The sequence below is a fragment of the Schistocerca serialis genome, chromosome 3, assembly GCF_023864345.2.
Source record: "Schistocerca serialis cubense isolate TAMUIC-IGC-003099 chromosome 3, iqSchSeri2.2, whole genome shotgun sequence".
Lineage (NCBI taxonomy): Eukaryota > Metazoa > Arthropoda > Insecta > Orthoptera > Acrididae > Schistocerca > Schistocerca serialis.
Genome location: NC_064640.1, coordinates 538452923 through 538474152, shown reverse-complemented (window position 1 = coordinate 538474152; position 21230 = coordinate 538452923).

The window sequence follows — 21230 nt, the reverse complement described above, 5'->3', positions numbered from 1 at the left end:
ACAACCAGTTCGTGAGACGTTCATACCAATGCTTGCAGGCACGCGTCAGAGCACTGCAAGATTGCGGTATATTGCGTGATTTCGCGGATGTTCATGGGCAGTATAGTTTTTACAGTGATGCGCCAGCATCGTTGTCTTGCAAATCGGGGTGAACCTGTGAGCGTTTGACTCCAGTGGTGCCCTAGACGGTAGAAATGCGGGCTTAAAGCCTACCATGCCAATGTGCTGCTTGTGGATTTAGCGTGCTGCTTGTGACTGTCACAGGTGAATAACCAAGGAATTATACTTGGAGATTCGTGACATACTGTGTAGCTGGTGTGTGGTGGGCGACGGAATCCTCAACAGGAACCAGTCCTGGCTTGGTCATATTACATTGCCTCTGGAAAGGTGTGCTTTGATCGCGAAAACCGCATAACATAGAAAAAAGAAGTTGCAACTATAAATTTATTGTCTTGTATAGCCATGGCTAACCCAGTCTCTGGAGTTTCAGTGAGGCGTAGTGAGAACTCGGAGGCCATGTCGTACGGCGTGCACATCACTGTCGTCAATAGCGGCGAGCAGCGAGACATCTCAGCGTAACAGGAATTATGTAAGAGTGTTGTATAAGGTAAAAAAAAGAGAGAGTACCATATACTAGGATAAATTAAACTTTAGGATTTAACAATAACTAGATCCTTAATATTGTGGTGGTTTTCTACCACAAGTGTTTGGCGCGCGCCTGTTGGGATGCTATTTTTCAGGTCACCAAACCACAGACCCGAGATGGAGGGACGACGGGCGAGCGAAAGTAGAATAGTTGCATGTTCTTCATAGCACAGTAAAACTTCGACCTGCATAACAACATAATTTAGTCAAAAGACATAGAATGTAGGTTGTTGGCAAATGGTAGTTAATTCTTGAGCATGTCTACTGTCGATCTATATAATTAATAGTAATATTAGTGCAGCCCCACACATTTAGTTGTTCATCCAATACATAGCATCAGTTGTCACACACAATGTACAATAGTGAGATCGGTCTCTACACAAATATCAAGATAAATTATTTCCATGTCTAGATTAGATACACCAAGATTTTGTTATAATGATAGCCATAGATTAATAACTATAAAAGTAAAATAAGAGTGCCTGAAATGACAGACCATCAGTGTGTCGATTATGTAAATTTATTATAACATAGAAGGTAATGGGAAAAAGTTAGGCATAAGATTTTTGTCAGAATTGTGCAGATGACGGGTATCGTGGCAATGGAGAGGCCAGCCGGATCAAAAACAAGAGGTCTTCGGGTACCTGGAAGAAGGGGAGCGTCAGCGCGCCACCTAACGAGAAGGGCGCGGGAGCGTCCGGTCCTGCAAGCTGACAGTCACCGGGCCGTATACCTGAGGGATTAGGCGGGATCCTCGCTGGGCCACAAGCGAAAGTGAGGCTGGCCGTTCACACTGACACGTGACCCACACGCGACAGCCAGCCAGCTCTCCAGACGCAGCAGCCGTTTGGAGGGATTCCCTGCGGCAGACCACGTTGTTGTGAGTACACGAAGAAGATCACATATGGTGTCAGAACCTGCACCTCATGTGCCTCAGGACAGAAAGGGACACTATATACTCACATGTTTGGGTTTTTAAAACTCACTAGCATCGGCCGATCTGCATACACAAAGCAGTATCGTGCCACAAATGAATTGCCTCGTTTCTAGCTTCTCCTCTCTATTAGAGAGCAGTTGTAGCAATTGTCGCTCCTAGTTCGATTCTGTCTGGATGACCTAACACACTTGTGGAGTCACTCCACATGCCATCATCCCTCGTCGAACTTCAATATTGGGAAACGTAAAGTACTGTCCAGGGAGAGAAGAGATCTGGACTAGTGATGCATCCCAACTAGTAGACCTCAGAGACATTTAATCGACATGAGGAGAGCCTATCACTATGTCTTCCTACCGTACTGCCGTTATCATATCCGTGGGTCTTGCTGCATTCTCAACAGAGTACTGCAGATGCTCCAGCACACCCTGTTGCTGTTGCAACAACATAGCAGCAACACCCGACGTTTAGCCCTATGTGATGTCAGTACTGTGGCCCCATCCCAAAAGCCCCCCTCCGATGCTCAAGACATGGAACCACGTGCATCAGTGCATATGACTCAACATACCAACCCCCTCAGAGAAACTAACGAATTTGTGAAGTGCTTCGAATATTTCTAACAATGTGATTTAGTGCCTCATTCTCAGCACAGTCGTGAACATTGTGCAATGTGCACGCACAACTTGATGCCCCATGAACCATGTTTTTTTTCTTACATTTCTTTCTCTAGTGTTGTTTTTGTAATGTATGTTATACCTTGTATGTGTTTGTGTTTTACACTGTAATTCTTATGTAAGTGATAGAGTAGGGCGCACAAATTACAAATTACTGTATTGTTCTCCACACCATGTTGTTTTTTTTGTATTTTTGTATTTATTGTTGTGTGTATGCAAACAGTGTGCCTGAAGTCCCCATAAACTGAAGCAGATACCACCACTGTCATTGTGAATGGACCATCAGTTCAGGGAACATTTTGTAGAGGTTATTCTTGCTGCAGGGAGACAGAATGAATCGTAGGTTGTAATTAGATTCTGAAAGCTCATAAAGAGATTGTTAACTTAAATAGTATCATGTGTGAGTGAGTTCAGGTTAGTTTAATGATTCAAATTGTTGTAACATCTTGGGCATTTAATTGCGGAGCACTCCAACTCTGATTGTAAAGAATAAACTGCTCCATATTTGGCTCACATGCCCAGGCCATATTTAGAGCGTGAATGTCTGTGTGAATCACTGTTTGGAAGGGGCTCCCTGGGTATGGATGTGTGATGTGAGTGTTAGAGTTCCATATTAAGAAGGTGAAGTTGGCTACATCATAAATAATCTTACCTCTATGAGCTGCATTTTTCAGTTGCAGAGATTTTTTTTATGGAGTGCGGCATGTGGAGTCAGTTTGCAAGATTGTTCTTGGGCGACTGACTCACTACCTTGCTCCTAAGTGAGCCAACCGCTCACCAATTACAATCTAAAATGGCGTAGGGGCTATGAGAGGTGGCATGAGCCCCCTCTCATATTTCTATCTTACGATTTTCCTCTCTAATTGCATGCGGTGAGAAGTTGCTATTCCTTCACATGCGGGCTTCCCATGCAGCGTCTCTCGTCACCCGGGTGGTCTGGTGACAGGCAGGCACTGCTGATCTTGAAAGGGTAAGCCGACGGGTGTGAGGGAGTCGAGTGAATGCTTTCCAGACGCCGACATTGTAGAATAGCGGCGGAGACACGCTCGAAGGGGCCTGAAGTAGCGGCTGGGCTAGAGGTTCCGTTACTTCGCAGAAACTTGGCGAAAACACTTTCTGGCGGGCTACCAGCGAGGCATGGGAATGCCTTGTGTACCCAGGCAGTTTTGGCGGGCAAATTCCCGCGCTTTCTGCAAAATCGTAACTGTGATTGGCTTGCTCAGGGCATAGCTCCGTGACGTAGCAAAATCGGCTCAGAAATTGGCGCCAAGAATCTCCATTGGTGGAATGGTAGTGCTCCGGCAATAGAGTTTAATTTTCCGCCGGTTTTCGAGTTGCTGATTGGAATGGTTAACCACAGCCACTGTCGTGGGGGCGGGAATGTTCTGTGTTCGGTTTTGTACGGGTGCTCTTGTGAGGTAGTCGGCTCTCGCCTTTCAGTCTGAGTAGGTTACAATACTGAGCTCTCGCTGCTCTGGACAGCCTGCCTTTCGTTGGCCGTCTAATATTCTTTTATTTGATTGTAACTGTTTAACGAAGTTGCTGAAGTTTCGACTTCAACGTAACTTTCCGAGTACAGTTGGCAATTGAGCGTTCTGCGTACAAGCGGCCTATGTTGTCTGTCTTGGGCAGTTTTGGCTAAAGTTGACTGTATCGGAGTTACGGTGTTACTTCGCTTGTGAAAATCAATCACTGTACCGTCAGTGATTGTGTGGCGAGCCTTCTTCGTCTCCCTCAGAGGCGCATTTGTATTGATAGGAAGTCTTTAGTCTGGAACAAGCAGACCAGAACAATTTGTTTCGGGCTATAGTCGCGACATTATCATCACCACGACGGGACGTCGAAGCAACCACCCATCGCTTCCAGTACGCCAGATCGTGTCCTTTCAGCTAAGAAGACAGCTTGGTAATGTACGTCTGCAGCACCGGCAAAGCAGGCATTTTTGCTAGGCGATAATCAGAGCTCAGCAGAGTGCGCCTGTTCGTCTTTTCTAACTTTGTTCTATCTTGGGTGTTCATTGTCTGAGTTCTCACTAATGTAGCAGCAATTAATGTTGGGTTAGCTGTGTGTCTCTCTTAAGATTTGAGTTGCAAGGAATTGGCTCCACATACCACTTCGCCATAAACGTCACAATCTAGTTTAGGGACAACTTCACCTTCACAGCGTTTATTTGAGTATCCAGTTTGAGCCAATTTGATGTATTGTAAATGTTTCATGTGTTTTTGTTTATTATTTTGTGTTTAGTCTTAATAAATCATATTGCTATTTTGGACAGAACTTTCATTCTGTTAATCGGTAGAGCAACCCTATCATTTCTCACTACGTTAATGAAACCGTCCTTTATTTAACTTATTTATCAAATTAAATTATTGCAGGTGCCAAACTCTTTTTCTACTCCACTTGCAGGGTTTGTTACAGTCAGGTCGCGTATCTTTTTAATCCATGTGCAGCAGCAAAAGTCGGAGCTAGAATAGGGGGGGGGGGGGGGCTTAGAGCATCATTTACATATGTAGATTCTAGAAGAATTTAGCGTTAAATACACTGCTAGCCCCGGCACCTCGCAAAGTGGAATACGCATTATTGACTTGCTGAATTTGTGAAGCATTTTCTCTTGAACAAATTGTCCCATTGTTCTGAAATTTTAGTCACATTTTGTCTGTACAGGTTCATCACATTTACCGATTCCCATCGCAACGTCGATAAATCCTTCGTGGTGCACCTTTTTTTTGGGTTATCGTGCATATTATAACTAAATTAAAAATACGGTCTAATCCAAATCTATTTTAATATAATCATGTTGTCTATGGTCAGTTGTATATATTTATGGCATTATGAAGACTCTCTGCTTTTTGTTTTCTAGTTTGTGTGTTTGTGAAGTCTTATGGGACTTAACTGCTAAGGTCATCAGTCCCTAAGCTTACACACTACTCAACCTAAATTATCCTAAGGACAAAAACACACAACCATACCCGAGGTAGGACTCGAACCTCCGCCGGGACCAGCCGCACAGTCTATGACTGCAGCGCCCTAGGCCGCTCGGCTAATCCCGCGCGGCCTTTTGTTTTCTAGTACTGTTCTACAAAATTTCTATGTTTATTTAACCCTGTCTCTCACACGTGAGGGGCGTTTAAAGGTATGTCTGTTAGTACACCCCTCAGGCTGTACCAGCTCCTAGCCAGGTGACATTGTCTCAGGCTCTGCGTGTTGTACTGTTGCGCTGCACTGTCAGACGGTCAGATGAGGTTATGTATATCGGCTCAGACCCAGGAATCCCCATCCACACTTTCTTTCCTCGCAGCGCTCCGTTTCATTGACAGTTCGTCCTAAGCTACCTCATTGTGTTGCCATGATCTCCATTTCCTTATGTTTCGAGGACACATTATCTGATAGAAAATAAATGGCTCCGAGCACTATGGGACTTAACATCTGAGTTCATAAGTCCCCTAGAACTTAGAACTACTTAAACCTAACTAACCTAAGGACACCACACACATCCATGATCGAAGCAGGATTCGAACCTGCGACCGTAGCGGTCGCGCGGTTCCAGACTGAAGCGCGTAGAACCGCTCGTCCACATCGGCCGGTTATTTGACAGAAGTCAAGGACTTAGTTGGGTGATCGTAGCAAAGTTGCAATGTCACGTTCTTGACATAGTCAGTCCTTCAAGGGCGAGAGTCAGTAAGGAATCCAATCAGTGACCCAAAACCAGAAGCAAGTAGTGCATAGTGGCTGACGCAGGAAGTGCGGCACTCTACTGTAAACAACATTGCATGCAGATCTGGCTGGCTGACCTTGGTAGTGGTGTCACAAAGAGCGAAGGGTGTACTTTGCTCAGTCCATCTTAAGATAATCATGTAAATCAACGCCGCCCATTTTTAGTAATGTTATTGAATTTTCTTTCAAATAGGAAGTTAACCATACAAGTTCGAGTTAAGTTGTGTAATATACTAAGTGGGTCAAATGGCTCTGAGCACTATGGGACTCAACTGCTGTGGTCATAAGTCCCCTAGAACTTAGAACTACTTAAACCTAACTAACCTAAGGACATCACACACATCCATGCCCGAGGCAGGATTCGAACCTGCGACCGTAGCGGTCGTGCGGTTCCAGACTGTAGCGCCTTTAACCGCTCGGCCACTCCGGCCGGCCCAATATATTAAGTACACAGGCCAAAAAGTCAACAACCTCTCAGGAGACACCGTACTAATGTCGTCTAATATCGCCTGCAGCCTTGATAATGACCTCAGTTTGTCGAGGAAGAGAGTCCACATGTTTCCTCAGGTACACAATATCAAGCTGAAGCCACTCACTGGTGATTACCATCTGTAATGACAGAACTGTCGGCGGGACATCAGACTCTAATTTTCCTTCTTTCCGTCGTTGATTAGATGCAGCAGAGCTATCAGATTTCAGGGATACTGACTGCTACGTTTCATGTCCTACACATTTGGTATGGGGGTCAGAATAGGGTGATTTAGCATACCAATAGCGATGTGATAAAATGTCCGAGGGTTGGTGAAACAAGAAGACAGCTATTGTCATGTTGGAAGACAGAAGTATCCATAACACACTGATCACGAAAATCTAGTTGAAAGGGCAACGCGTGATCATAGAGAATGTTGAAGTAATCATCGTCGTGAGCGTTTTGTTTTTGAACTTGAATTATGAATTTAAGAGAATGTTTGTAAGGTAGAACTTAATGTGACTTGAACTAGATGTTATCTAAAGACCCTGAGTTTATTTCTTGATAAAGACTAAACACTAGTTTTAATATGAATGTACTGACTGAGAATTATGCCCTGAAATTGATATATTTTAAGTTAGCCCTGTGATTATGCATACCTGTCTCGCATCTCGTGAACTCATACAACAAAGAACTTCCTCCATACAATGAAATAATATATATTTGTGTTGCTACTTGTGGTATGTGCAGCGTTAACTGTTGAAAACGTTTGTAATTACAACCTTGGGGTACCATGAAAGCGATATGCGGATAATCATTGTTTTAGGTTTGAAGAAGCCACTAAAAAGCATTTTAAATCTCTATATTGTGAACAAAATTGTCAAAATCAGTGGGGATTGAAATTACAGATGATAATTATGTACACACGGCCAGTAGCTGAAGGCACACAGTGTTTGACCACATGGCACTAAGATACACCAAGTTATACGTCAGCTGTGGTTACAAAATGCACCCAGAAAACACACAGAGGGCAAGTACAGGATGTTATAAAAATACAAGAAATGAGGATGTCCACATGGATCTAAACACGTGTTGAATTACCAGCCGGCGCTAAGCAAAATACGATTCATATACATAACTGCAACAAATTGCAATTTTAGCACCCTGGACTCGGATTCGGGAGGACGACGGTTGAAATCCGCTTTCTGCCATCCAGATTAAGATTTTCTGTAATTTAATAAATCGCTCCACTGAATCGTTCCGAGCTTGTGTTCGATCTCTAATGACCTCGTTGTTGACGGGACGTTAAAACCAAATCTTCGTTCCTCCCTTTTTTAATTGCAATTCCGCAATCATAATACGGCCGAATATTGGCTTTCGTTGTAATTGATAACTAACACAAAGAGTGACAGTGATGAAGGGAGATAGTGGGCCTACGAAAGAAACGTATTTCGGCAGTACAGGCCCACGTGCTTGCTGTGAAGCATTTAGAACAGTGGTCCTGAATAACTTTTCTGAAGAGCCAATACCGACATTGAGGGCCGGCATCTAGGACCGTATATCTACCGATGTTGTTATTAGTTGGTAGCCTACATAACTTAGTATATTTTGAGCTCCCCAGTAGAGTAGCTGTAGCAAGGGTGCGATAAGCTGGCCGTCGGCCCCCAAGTGCTGATCGTTAAAAGTCGGCACCATTAGAAATATTTCATGTCGACTATTCCGTGTTTCAGACTGCTGCCACCCTCAGTGACCCCAAAGTTCTGACGCTGTAATTACCTGACGAAATGCTGTGTTGTCTGTTTGAGCGGTCGTTAATTGATTAATAACTGTAATTGTAATTATATTTAAATGCGTTATGAGACACAATCACAAATGTTTACTAAAAGTTTTGAATCTGATTTTTGTTCTTGTCATTGCGTTGCATTACAACAGCCTTAATTAATTTAATGTTACTTGCTACAAATACGTACCACATATGAAGATTACCGTATGCGTAGTACACATTTACGAATCCATGTTACTTCCTTGTCGACATTTATACCATAGAAGCTGGTCGGTGCGAGTCACTTGATTTGTAGGTAAGGGGAGACAAACAATAAAAATTTTCTCTACTTGCCTCCTCTATCGCTCCAGAGGCGGCGCTATTTACCCCTTTGTCCCTGAGGTAAGAGTCTTACTTTAACTCACTTTGTAATGCTATTGTAAATATAATACTGCCATTAATCTGTATATTTTAAATTTTTTTTGTTCTGTAATAATTTTGAAAAATTATACTATAACGAGAGTAAGCTTTGTTAAGTGTAGTTTATCTGTTTAAAATAACCTCTTTGACGTAGGTGGAATAAATGTATTAAAACATGTTTTGTAAATAATTATGTAATATTTCAATTACAACTGTAATTAATTATGTCAATTTTGTATGTATATGCTGTCATGCAATTGTAGATGGTTCATACTTAGGGTTTTTGTAAGCGGAAGTGTAAATTGAAAAGGTGTAGTGATCATAGGTAGAACGGAACTCCGTTCTGTAGTGGAATGGAAAAGGTGGTGTGGCGCGCGAGTGAGAATTGGCGCGAGAGTAACACACAGTCGGTAGCTGCCCTGCAAGTAGTGAACACGCATTACGTTGGTCAAGCACGAGAGGCCCCGAATTTATCCGCAAGGCTGGGTTTTTGGCCTCGGACGTGTTCTACATGATTGGCGCAGTACGGCAATAAATTAATAGCTCAGAAATTTGCAATTTTATCGTCGCCACCAAGAGGAAGACAGAGCTATGTACATCAAGAGCCGTACCTGCGCAATGTTACTACGCAGCACCGCCTCACGCCACCTTCGACATCAGTAACAGGCAAAGTACTTTATTTAGAAGTGTATCATATGTATGAACCATCCATCTTCAATCAGTGGAATAAAAGTGTTAAATGTACCATTGTGTTTATCTGTGATTTTCATGTGTCATCTACCTCAGTAGGGTCCATACCTAAACGAATTTATTCCGAGTATCCTGATGTTTATTGAAGCTTGAGTAATAGTAAATTACTGGCAAGAGTACTGTTTTGGTAGTAAATTCTGAAAGTCGTTATTAAATACTAAAGTTTGCACGTATCAGTTTAAGGGCCACCGCTTTGCGTGGCCATGAGGATAAGTTTTCAATAGTATTTTTGAAAGTAAAGTAACATAATTGTTTAACTGCAACAATCTTAACAGTAATTGTTCGTGTTGCTTCTCCATGTCAAAGAAAGCCAGACAAATATTGGTGTTAGTAAAACGTTAACAAATAACAGTCCTAAAGAAATGAAATTTAGTCGTGTTATATAATAATGTTGGTCATATGAATGATAGCTATAAGTTTAATATTTTTTTGTATCCTTGATGATATGTGTGTCTTCTTTAAATAATTACTGAAGTATAGTGATAAATTCCGTAAGTAGCAGAAAGTGGGATTAATAGTACTTACTGCCAAGTGACCGTAGTAAGTGAAAGTAGTTATTTATTCAGTGTCGGAAACTGACTTCATCTTTTTGTGTAGACACTGTGCCAGATTTAGGCTGGCGGCCGTTTTATTAAGCGAAACAGTTTATTGTTATAACTGGCTTTGTCTGATAAAAGGTTTCCAAAAGTAATTATTCTCACTGCTTTTCCCCCAAACTGTATGATTCGGAGAAAAATAGTTCGATACTTTACCATTGGGTTGAACACGGTTAAAATATCTCTCCGAGAGTCGATGGTTTGGAGTGTTAGTGCTGCGTGATTTTGTGGTGGTGTTCCTGCCGCTACTTACTGCACAGTTCTGACACTCCGAATCGCGGATCTTCCGTCTTTACAGTGGTAGAACTTAAACGTTCTGGTACCGTATTGACGAGAACGCGAAAGTACCGTTGCAACTTCACTGCCGAATTCACCAGCATCAATTAAAATTAAACAAGTCTTAATATATTACTGTCACTGCAAGTATTTTTGTCTGTTGATGAATAGGAAAACTGCACTCTTACGATGCTTACCGTTTTGCATATGCCTGTCAGTCGCTACATGCTTGTTCTTATAAAATACGACTGAGAACCGCGGGCCACACGAATACTTGATTCGGGCCCCATGCGGGCCGCTGGCCGCAGTTTGACGACCACTGGTCTAGAAAGACTTGAGTGACTGAGTTCGTATAGCAAAAATTGCAACATTTGCGCTGGCCGGAGTGGCCGAGTGGTTCTAGGCGCTTTAGTCTGGAACCTCGCATAAGGAAATGGAGATCATGTTGGAAACGGAGCGCTGCGAGGAAAGAATGCGTGGATGGGGATTCCTGGCTCTGAGCCGATATACATAACCTCATCTGATCGTCTAACAGTGCAGCGCAACAGTACAACACGCAGAGACTGAGACAATGTCACCTGGCTAGGAGCTGGTACAGCCTGAGGGGTGTACTAACAGACATACCTTTAAACGCCCCTCACGTGTGAGAGACAGGGTTAAATAAACATAGAAATTTTGTAGAACAGTACTAGAAAACAAAAGGCCGCGCGGGATTAGCCGAGCGGCCTAGGGCGCTGCAGTCATAGACTGTGCGGCTGGTCCCGGCGGAGGTTCGAGTCCTCCCTCGGGTATGGTTGTGTGTTTTTGTCCTTAGAATAATTTTGGTTAAGTAGTGTGTAAGCTTAGGGACTGATGACCTTAGCAGTTAAGTCCCATAAGATTTCACACATATTTGAACATTTTGAAAGAGAATGCTGTGCTGTGTTGCGAAAATGTGTCGTTCCGCTAACTTTCGACAGGAATATTTTTAAAGCATTGGACAAATTGTTTCCCTATTATATTCTTCGTGTCTATACACGGTTTTAAACGAAAATTGTATACACAACAATGTGCTCTTTTGTTTTCTTCTTCTTCGCAGGCAGTTTTAACAAGAAATAGGAAAGTAGTATTTACTGCTTATTGTCTAATGATTAGAATACAGGAAACAGAATCTGAATCGTCCGAAACATTTTAATCATACCCATTCGCAGACTATAAACATGCGAAATACCATCCTTACAAACCAGGGAGCTGGAGAGGTCTCTCTCATACCCCGTGTACCAGTTATACCAAACGATTTTCCTAATCATTTTAAGCGACGTCAACTCCTAATCAAGGTTTCGTTGACAATAACAATAAACAAGGCTGAGGGTCAGTGGGAAGTTGGAAAGGAGATGTGCGGAGAAGGGAAGGTGGGGGAGGAAATGGACAGAGAGAAATGGGTCAAGGAGATGGACAGAGAGGAGGGGGACAGAAGGAGATTAAGACGTATATCCAGTTCCCATACATATTTAGCAATTGCAAAGCATTGCCAGGTTCGCTAGTTATCGTACATAGCGCCACCTTTCACTGGTTAATGCTCTTGGTAACCTGACTGAAATGTTCCAAATCATGGTATAAAAAAAACCATAGAATCACCTCCGTCCTGAACTAGGTCCTCCATACATCCCGGGTTAAATGCCTCATAGGATCGTCGGTGCAGTCAACGCCTAGCATTATCTGAAAATAGAGACCATCGCGACTTGTTGGACGACGGTATACAAAAACACAGACCATCGCGACTTTTTGGACGACAGTACACAACGCCAGTCAGCTACCACCCACATTCTGTGTTGCTTGGCAGACTGAAGAGCCGGCCGCTGTGGCCGAGCGGTTCTAGGCGCTACAGTCTGGAGCCGCGCGACCGCTACGGTCGCAGGTTCGAATCCTGCCTCGGGCGTGGATGCGTGTGATGTCCTTAGGTTAGTTAGGTTTAAATAGTTGTAAGTTCCAGGGGACTGATGACCTGAGAAGTTAAGCGCCATAGTACTCAGAACCATTTGAACAATACTGAAGACTGGCAGCTCATGTGTCGCTGTGAGCATTGGCATTTTGCAAGGTACTTGACTCGAAATGTCCATTGCATACAGTTCCTTTCGCAATATTCGATCGTAAACTTGTCGAGATGGGTCTGCATACACTAACAGCAGCAAATGCTTTCGAGTTTAAAACCGGCTGCCAGAGACGAGGTGTGACACGTGTCTCCGATCCGTATGGCTTAGGAAGGTTTTACGACCACTGTTCTTCTGCCATGTTACATGACTGAGAATGATGCAATTTTCCTTATAGACAGGGTGAATTGTCTACGGTGATACACGAACAAACTGGGCAACTTCATTCGCAACATAGCCTCGAGTATGTGCAAACACGATAGCTCATTTCAGCCGTAGTGGTACGTCTCTGCATCCACCACATCCGCGTTTATTCGATACAACCAGCAGGCACATACTCACCACCTTATAGCCATAACTTACGTCAGTGGTGGAGTATCACATGTCCGCCTGGTAACAGTTCATTATCTACAGGGCTCAAAAGCGCACAGTGTGTATTTTTATGGTTGTGACTGATATTTTATCCAGTAAGCTTATAAAAGTAAATTGTAACACGTCTTTGTTTCCAGCAACAGTATCGTGAAACACGGGCGAGCAACCGGCGGCTCGCAGGCCGGATGCGGCCCGCGAATTGTTTCAGTCCCGCTTGCGGAAGAAACTCGTGGAAGAGAGCGAGGGGGTCGCATTGTACTCCTCCTGCGACGCATTTTTGATATTTCTGTCGACGCTTAGCTCGCTATTGGTCTACAACTCATGACGCAGACCAGTGAAATTTCGGCTTACCTTGCGCACGCTCAATGCCCTTGGATTTTGACGACAAAGAGAAAATAACTTCCCAGTCGGCGCGTGAAGTTACCGGCTAAGTGCTCATGTGCGTGCGAAGAGTGGGAGAAACAGCTCACTGCTTTGAAGGGGTGCTGGGAGAAGTATTTTCGCCTCTGGATCAATCCTGAAAACACACACACGTTATTTACTGCTTACAGCCTACGTCTGTGATACACACCAATAGATCACGAATGTTTGTAGTAGGCGACCATCCCATAACTCGGTGAAAAAATTAGTTATCGCTTGTCAGTTCACTCGTAAAGTTTTGTGCTAGTTGTTTATTGATTTTTAGTACCTCATTACTGAGTTCATTCCAGAAAGTCTGGCATTAAGATGAGAAAACTAGATTTCGAATGTCGTCAATTCAAGGAGAAACGGACGGAGGATTATTTGTTTACCATGTACAAAGGTAAACCTGTTTGCTTGTTGTGTAGTGAACACTATCTGTTGAGAAGAGATATAATATGAATAGGTATTTTTGTACTAAGCATTTCTCAACAACACTTTGCAGGACAATATTACAGAAAGGCGAAGTTAAAATACCAATTTCCAATTTTGACGCGGAACAGCAAATGTTTGCCAAAGCGAGGACACAGTGTAACCACTAGTTTTAAGCTTGCTTCATAATAAGTAGAGAAATTTGCAAATAGTTAAAGCGAAAGATAATTCGTGAAAGAGTACCTCTGGGCTAATGCGGATGTGTCATGTCCCGATAAAGAGAGAAAGAGAATGCAAACAAATAAGTTTATCGACATGAACAGTTGTTCGACAAACTGCTATGATGGCCGATGACACAAAAAGTTTGTGTAACGTACTACCACATTCGAAATATTTGTGATCGCTTTGGACGACAGCACTGGCTCGTCATATACAGCTCAGTTAGACATTTTTATTGGTGGTGGAGATGTGGAGTGCAATATAACGGAGAAATTATTAACATTACAGCCATTGAAAGGAACCACTACTGGTGAACATATTCTTGATGAAATAAAAAGACTCATCGAAACTTTGAATATACAGTCGAGTCAACTCGCTGTAGTTGGTTCTGATGGAGCACCTGGGACGATCTGTTCGCGAAAAAGTTTTATTAGCATATTTAAAAAATGTGCTGAAATAAATATTGAGAATCCCAATTTAACAATTCTTCACTATACAGCATTATTCACCAACAAAGTTTGTGTGCGACCAGCGAGCCTAAGTAAGTATGTGAATAAGGCTTGTGGGTCTCCAGAGGTTGCCCATGCCTGGTCTACCACAAAAAGTTCCATAACACGAGATCGAATATTTACAGAACTGGAAACTATGTTTAAAAACGTCAAATTCTTAGTTAAAGACATCAATCCAAAACACAGAAATAAAGAACTCGTTCGATGTTCAAATCGTTACCAAAGCCACTCATTACGGAGTTCGCACTGAGTGAAGTGGCGCACCTGGACTCAAATTTGGGAGGAAGGCGGTTCATATCTGGGTCCAGCTATCAAGATTTAGGTTTTCAGTGATTTCCCTAAATCACTCGGCCAAATGCCGATTGGTTTCTTTGAAAGAGCACGCCGATTTCCTTCCCCATCCTTGAAACAATTCGAGTATGTGCTCCATCTGTAATGACCTCGTTGTTAATGGAACCTTAGACCCTAATCTTCCTTACTTCCTTTATGGAATGAGCGTCTCGAGTCTCCATTACGATTCTTGTTGAGAAGAATGACTTCGCTGCCATTGGCGATATACTCCTTGCACTGTGAGACTAATGACTATTTGCTGGTGCCATGTAATCTCCGTCCAATATCTCAGGTACAGCGGATATAAGCTACGTACACTCCCAGGGCGATTATCATTATATATCAAAATCCCGTGTCGAGAATCCTCAAGTTCTGAGGATTTCTAACTGCAGCTTTCCCTTACAGTCGCAGGTCTTGGGCTATGATAAGGGTACAGGGAAGCAATAGTGTATGGAAATATATTGAACCACACACTTCAGGCGGGAAATCTCTAGATTACTTTGGATTTTTCGAAAACATCCGTTTTATTTCATCGCGCTCTGTGGAGAAACTTGATGTAAGCAAATTTTAGATTGTCGGAAAAGTGGACGAAAATTATGCTTGTTATACAAGAATGTCATGTATTAGTGCACAGAAAGCATAGCTTTTTATGTCATAATTTAGAACATACCATTTATCATACTATAACAGATAGAATTTAGAAGCCATGTGACCTATTGGTAAGATTTTTTTTCAGTATGAAGCTACTGTCTTAGATACATCTGCTACAACTATTAACAACAGGTTACGTCAACTGCAAACATTAGGTGGTAGTAGATGTGAATTGCCGGAACGGCCCAAAATTTTGGGGCCATCAGCAATTTTGATCTACTACTGCTGAAAACCTTTTGGTTCTAAAAGTGGGGCCATTCAACTCAATTTATTAAATAAAATTTAACTGAATTTCATGAAATAAAAAGTCATAAAATGTATAAATTTTAACTGATGTGAAAATGATTGAAAAACTTAAAAATCTCACACTAATTTTTAACTTTTTCAGTAACTAATAATTTATTATTTCACTTTTTTGAAAACTAAAAATTTTTTTTGTAATTTTTAATTGTTTGATAACTTATTCATTTTTAAAAATCTTATAAATTATAACAAATAAAAACATGACAATAAGATGGGAATATTAATTTAGAAAAAATATTTTTGGTGAAAAAATAATAAGCCAAGAGGGAAAGAACTTAAGTGTCATATCTGCAAATCTTATTTTAAATCACTTTTAATTATAGAATGTTTGAAAAGTAGAGAACTTAATGATGTACTGAAAGTTTTAAATAATTTTATGGTGAAAATACACATGAATTTGAATTCTATAGTTATAATAAAAATTGTTAGAAATATAGGAATAAACTGAAAAATCACTCTCTTCCTTTTTTATAACTTCAAAAAAATTTGTGAACTATTATGTAAATACATATATTGATGAAAAATATTATTTTATTTTGATGAAATAGTAAATATTTCATCAAAATAAAACATTACAACATTATATTTTTTCTGTATTGTTTTTAAAATATTCTCCTTTAATAACTGAAAGACTACAAATATTTTAAAAAATTCTCTATTAAAATTCTATGCTGACCCTGTAAGTTAAATTCTATTTCCATAAAAATTGTATAAGCAAAATTATCATTAAGAATTTTATCATTAAAAGTAGCACATAATTTCATAGTTGTTTTTTGATTTGCCATAATATTTTTGGGTCATATTTGCAACATAAATATGATGATTTCTGAGGAAATTATGTGGATATATATCAATATCTCCCTTTAATTGTGTTACTCAATATCAGGAAATGAAATTTATGATTAAAAAAAATTATGATGGGTCCTTAATCCACATTTATTGAGGAAAAATTTCGTTTCTTCCATTTTGTAGATAAATATTCTATAATTTAACATTATCAAACAACTGATTATTTTACTTATTCTGTAAAAAAAACAACAAAAATAAAATGAGGCATATGTAATTATACTGAATTACAATTATTTCTTATATCTATCTCAAAATTTTTTTTATTGCTCAATCTTTAGATTTACATAGCCTGTAATTCAAAGAAAGATACTGGTATATCTTGATTTTTAAATCTGTCTTGTTCAAGTTCATAACTGGGATCATGTTTAACAATAGGCATTCTAATTTTCATATTTTCGATAGCAATTTCTCCTTGATTTGGTGTTGTATCTTTATTTTTACTCCAGCATCATTTTTATCAGACCATCTAAGAACAGCATCTCTAGCACTAGAACTTAAATTGTAAATAACAGTTAAATTTCTTTCCCACATAGTGTCTTTATAGTCTTTAAGAAAACTGCCAAACATTTCTAACGGATGAAGTACTGCATTTTCTTTGGTTTCTATTTTACCATTATTAAGTATATGTCTTTCCATATAAATTGTATCAGAAAAGATAAATCAGATTTAATAAAACTGATGAGGAAATAAATAGATGTTCTATTCTTGATAAAATATTTCCTTTTTTATAGTTACAGATCAAGCAATTCTGCAACATAATTATCAATTAACTTTTTATTAGATTTCGAACATATATAGGGTGAACTCGTCCATCAGTTTGAACGGTTTTAAAATTCATATGCAATTGAGCATGATTTGGAAGAACCCAATCATCTCCCATATTTATATTAATTTCTATATTTCTATTAGGTATATTTAAATTATCTTTACTTTTTCATTAACAAGAAAGGAATGAACCTGATAGCACTATACTTCGTTCATTTACATAGATAAAAATTTTATAAAAATTTAATAAAAATTTATAAAAATTTAATTAAACGTCTTATTAAAAAATTTATAAGCTCCAACCATGCCAATGGCCTTGCTGCAGTGGTAACACTAGTTCCCATCATATCACCAAAGTTAAATGCTGTCCGGCTGGGCTAGCACTTGCCTGAGTGACCATCTGGTCTGCCGAGCACTGTTGGTGAGAGGGGATGCACTCAGCCCTTGTGAGGTAAACTGAGGAGCTACTTGATTGAGATGTAGCAGCTCCACTCTTGGAAACTGACATACGGCTGAGAGAGTGGTGTGCTCACTGCATGCCCCTCTATATCCACATCCAGTGAGGCTTATGGCCTGAGGATGGCACGGCTGCCAGTCATTACTGTTAGGCCTTCATGGCCTGTTCAGGAGGAGTTTAGTTTAGAATCCCCAACCATTATCATCGAGGCCTATTCCTCATTTTCGTTTTCGATACATTATTCCTGTAACTGTGTTGCTGCTAATTTTTCACAAAATAAAGCATCTACTGCATACATTCTTTCTTTTCCCATTAATTGCATTTCTTTATCTGCTTCATTTCTTTTTTCTAAATCTTTATCAACTCTATATGCAATATCACATTTCTAACAAATTTCATCTAATGGATTTGTTCCTTTATCACATCTAGCTTATATTTCTTCTAGTTTTGTTCCTGGGCCACAACAATTATAAACAGGAATATGCATTTCAGAAATCAGTTTGTTAATTAAAATATTAACTACTACTTATCCATACTGTTCTGATTTCCAAAATGTGTGAGATAAATTATTCACAAATCTAATTAAATCAGGTATTCCTCTTGGATCATTAATAATAAAACCACTAAATATATTTGTAAACATTTTTGTTATTCCAACATTTTCATTATAATAATATTTATTCCAGTTAGTTATTCTCTATGAATGATTGTTAATCTATCAATTAAATCTCCAACATCATTCATCTAAATATATACAATTTGTTTTCCATTTATTTCATAATTAACAATTCACCAATAATTTCATCTTCACTTGAATATAAATTTACTGATAATTAAAATAAATAAACATTAATAGTTTTTTCAAATATTTATATTCATTACCTGTACTTGATTTTATTTTGTTTGGGTTATTACCAGAACATAATGCACATAAATTATATAATATAGCTGCATAATTCGATAAATAAACTGGACAAAACATTTTATTCATGTCATCTATAGTAATTTATTTATTAGTTGATAGATTCTTTAATCTGTCTGTCTCTCTATATGTTTTATCACCAACTGTTAATTTAAAACCATTAAATTTTACTGGTAATTTGCCAACAAATTTAAATGTACTGGCTGGTCTTAATCCGAAAACTGAACCTTCACTATTATTGATACACTATGTGATCCAAAGTATCCAGACACCTTTCTGAAACTGACTTACATGTTTATGGCACCCTCCATCGCTAATACTGGAATTCAATATGGTGTTGGCCCACCCTTACCCTTGATGACAGCTTCCACTCTCACAGGCCGATGTTCAATCAGGTGTTGAAGGTTTCTTGGGGAACGGCAGTCCATTTTTTATGGAGTGCTGCACTGAGGAGAGGTATCAATGACCGCCGGTGAGGCCTGGCAAGAAGTCGGCGATCCAAAACATCCCAAAGGTGTTCTATAGGGTTCAGGTCACGACTCTGTGCAGTTCAGTCCATTACAGGGATTTTATTGTCGTGAACAACTCCGCCATAGGCCGTGCATTATGAACTGGTCCTCAATCGTGTTGAAAGATGCAATCGCCATCCCCGAATTGCCCTTCAACAGTGGGAAGCAAGCAGGTGTCTAAAACAGTAATGTAGGCCTGTTCTGTGATATTACCACACTAAACAACAAAGGTTGCATGCCCCCTCCATGAAAAACACGACCACACCATAACACAACCACCTCCGAATTTTACTGTTGGGACTACACTCATTAGCAGAAGACGTTCATCGGGCATTCGCCATACCCACACCCTGCCATCGGATCGCTACATTGTATACCGTGATTTGTCACTGCATGCAACGTTTTGCACTGCTCAATCGTCCAATGTTTACGGTCCTTACACCAAGCGAGTCGCCATTCGACATTTACCTGCGTGATGTGTGGCTAATGAGGAGCTGCTCGACCATGAAATCCAACATTCCTCACCTCCTGCCTAACTGTCATAATATTTGTAGTGGATCCTGATGCAGTTTGGAGTTCCTGTGTGATGGTCTGGATAGGTGTCTGCCTATTACACATTACGATGTTCTTCAACTGTCGACAGTCTCTGTCAGTCAACAGATGATGCCAGCTGGTACGCTTTTGTGCTGTACGTGTCCCTTCATGTTTCCACTTCACTATCACATTGGGATGTTTAGGAGTTTGGAAATCTTGCACACAGACATATGACACAAATGACACCCAATCACCTGACCACGTTTGAAGTCTGTGAGTTCAGCGGAGCACCCCATTCTGTTCTCTCACGATGTCTAATGACTACTGACGTCGCTAATATGGGGTATCTGGAAGTAGGTGGCACCACAGTGCACCTAATATGAAAGACATATGTTTTTGGCGATGTCCGGATACTTTTGATCATATAGTTTATTTTCTGGCATGGTTTCACTTACATTTATTTTTTAATATTTGACACTTATTCTTTATCTTCAAACTTTTACCTATCTTTAGTCTCTTCTTCATATTATTCAATGAATCTTGTATTTCTTTTTCATCTAAATTATAATCTCTATCATATTGTTTGACTGTTGGTAGGTCATTAAATTTTTGTAGCTAATGGCATTGATGATAATAAGGAACAATTTCTTTTGCAATTTCTTTATAATCTTTAATTGTGGTTAATACTTCATCTCCTATATATCTTCGACTGTATCAGTAACACGTATATTTTCATATTTGATTCTAGTGTGTTTTTCATTTTAAATTCGTCTTTTCATTGTACCTTTATTTTTATATTCCGCTTTGCGTTTTTAACTGCTACTGAGTCATGTTTTGCAAACATTTATTAAGGATAAAAACATAATAATATTATTTTTAACACTTATGTGTAACAATAGTTTTAATATTTAACATTTACGTTAATAATTTAAGTTTTTTTTTGAATCTTTAATTTTGTAGCTCTATTTTCCTTCATTAATTCTGTTTATCATATCTGTTGTAATAAATCCAAATTTACCATTATTCCAACTAATAGTACACATTTCTTTAAAAGCATCAAAAATTAAATCGCCACCAACAATTTCACTTTATATAAAATTTAAATTTGTATCATTTTGTCTTAAAATATTTAAGAAATTGATATTACCTGCTTCTAATTGTTGTGGTATCTTCGAATATATTTGTTTTTTTGTTACCCCACTCTATTCCTTTATTTCTTCCTCTGAAACATATTGTTTAACAATACCTTGATTTTCAAGAACAAAATCATCAAATAAAGCAAATTAATTAACATCACTTTAATCTATTGGTTCAATTTCTTCATTACTTTCAATAAATGTAGCAATTTGTTTCTGATTTTCAGTTTATTACACATTTTTATAAATTCCGAGTAACTAAGTTGATCCAAACCTTCACAATAAATAAATAAATCATTTATTTGATCCTATTTTGACCATCCTGGTGCATAAATATAATTATCAATCGTTAATGTTGTTTTTCTATGTCCACTTATTCGAATTTCTGCAAATTGAATGGTGTGATAAGAGTTTGTCATATTTAACTTTTCTATTTTGAATTCACATTTTTGCTTTACAACCTACTTTTCTACT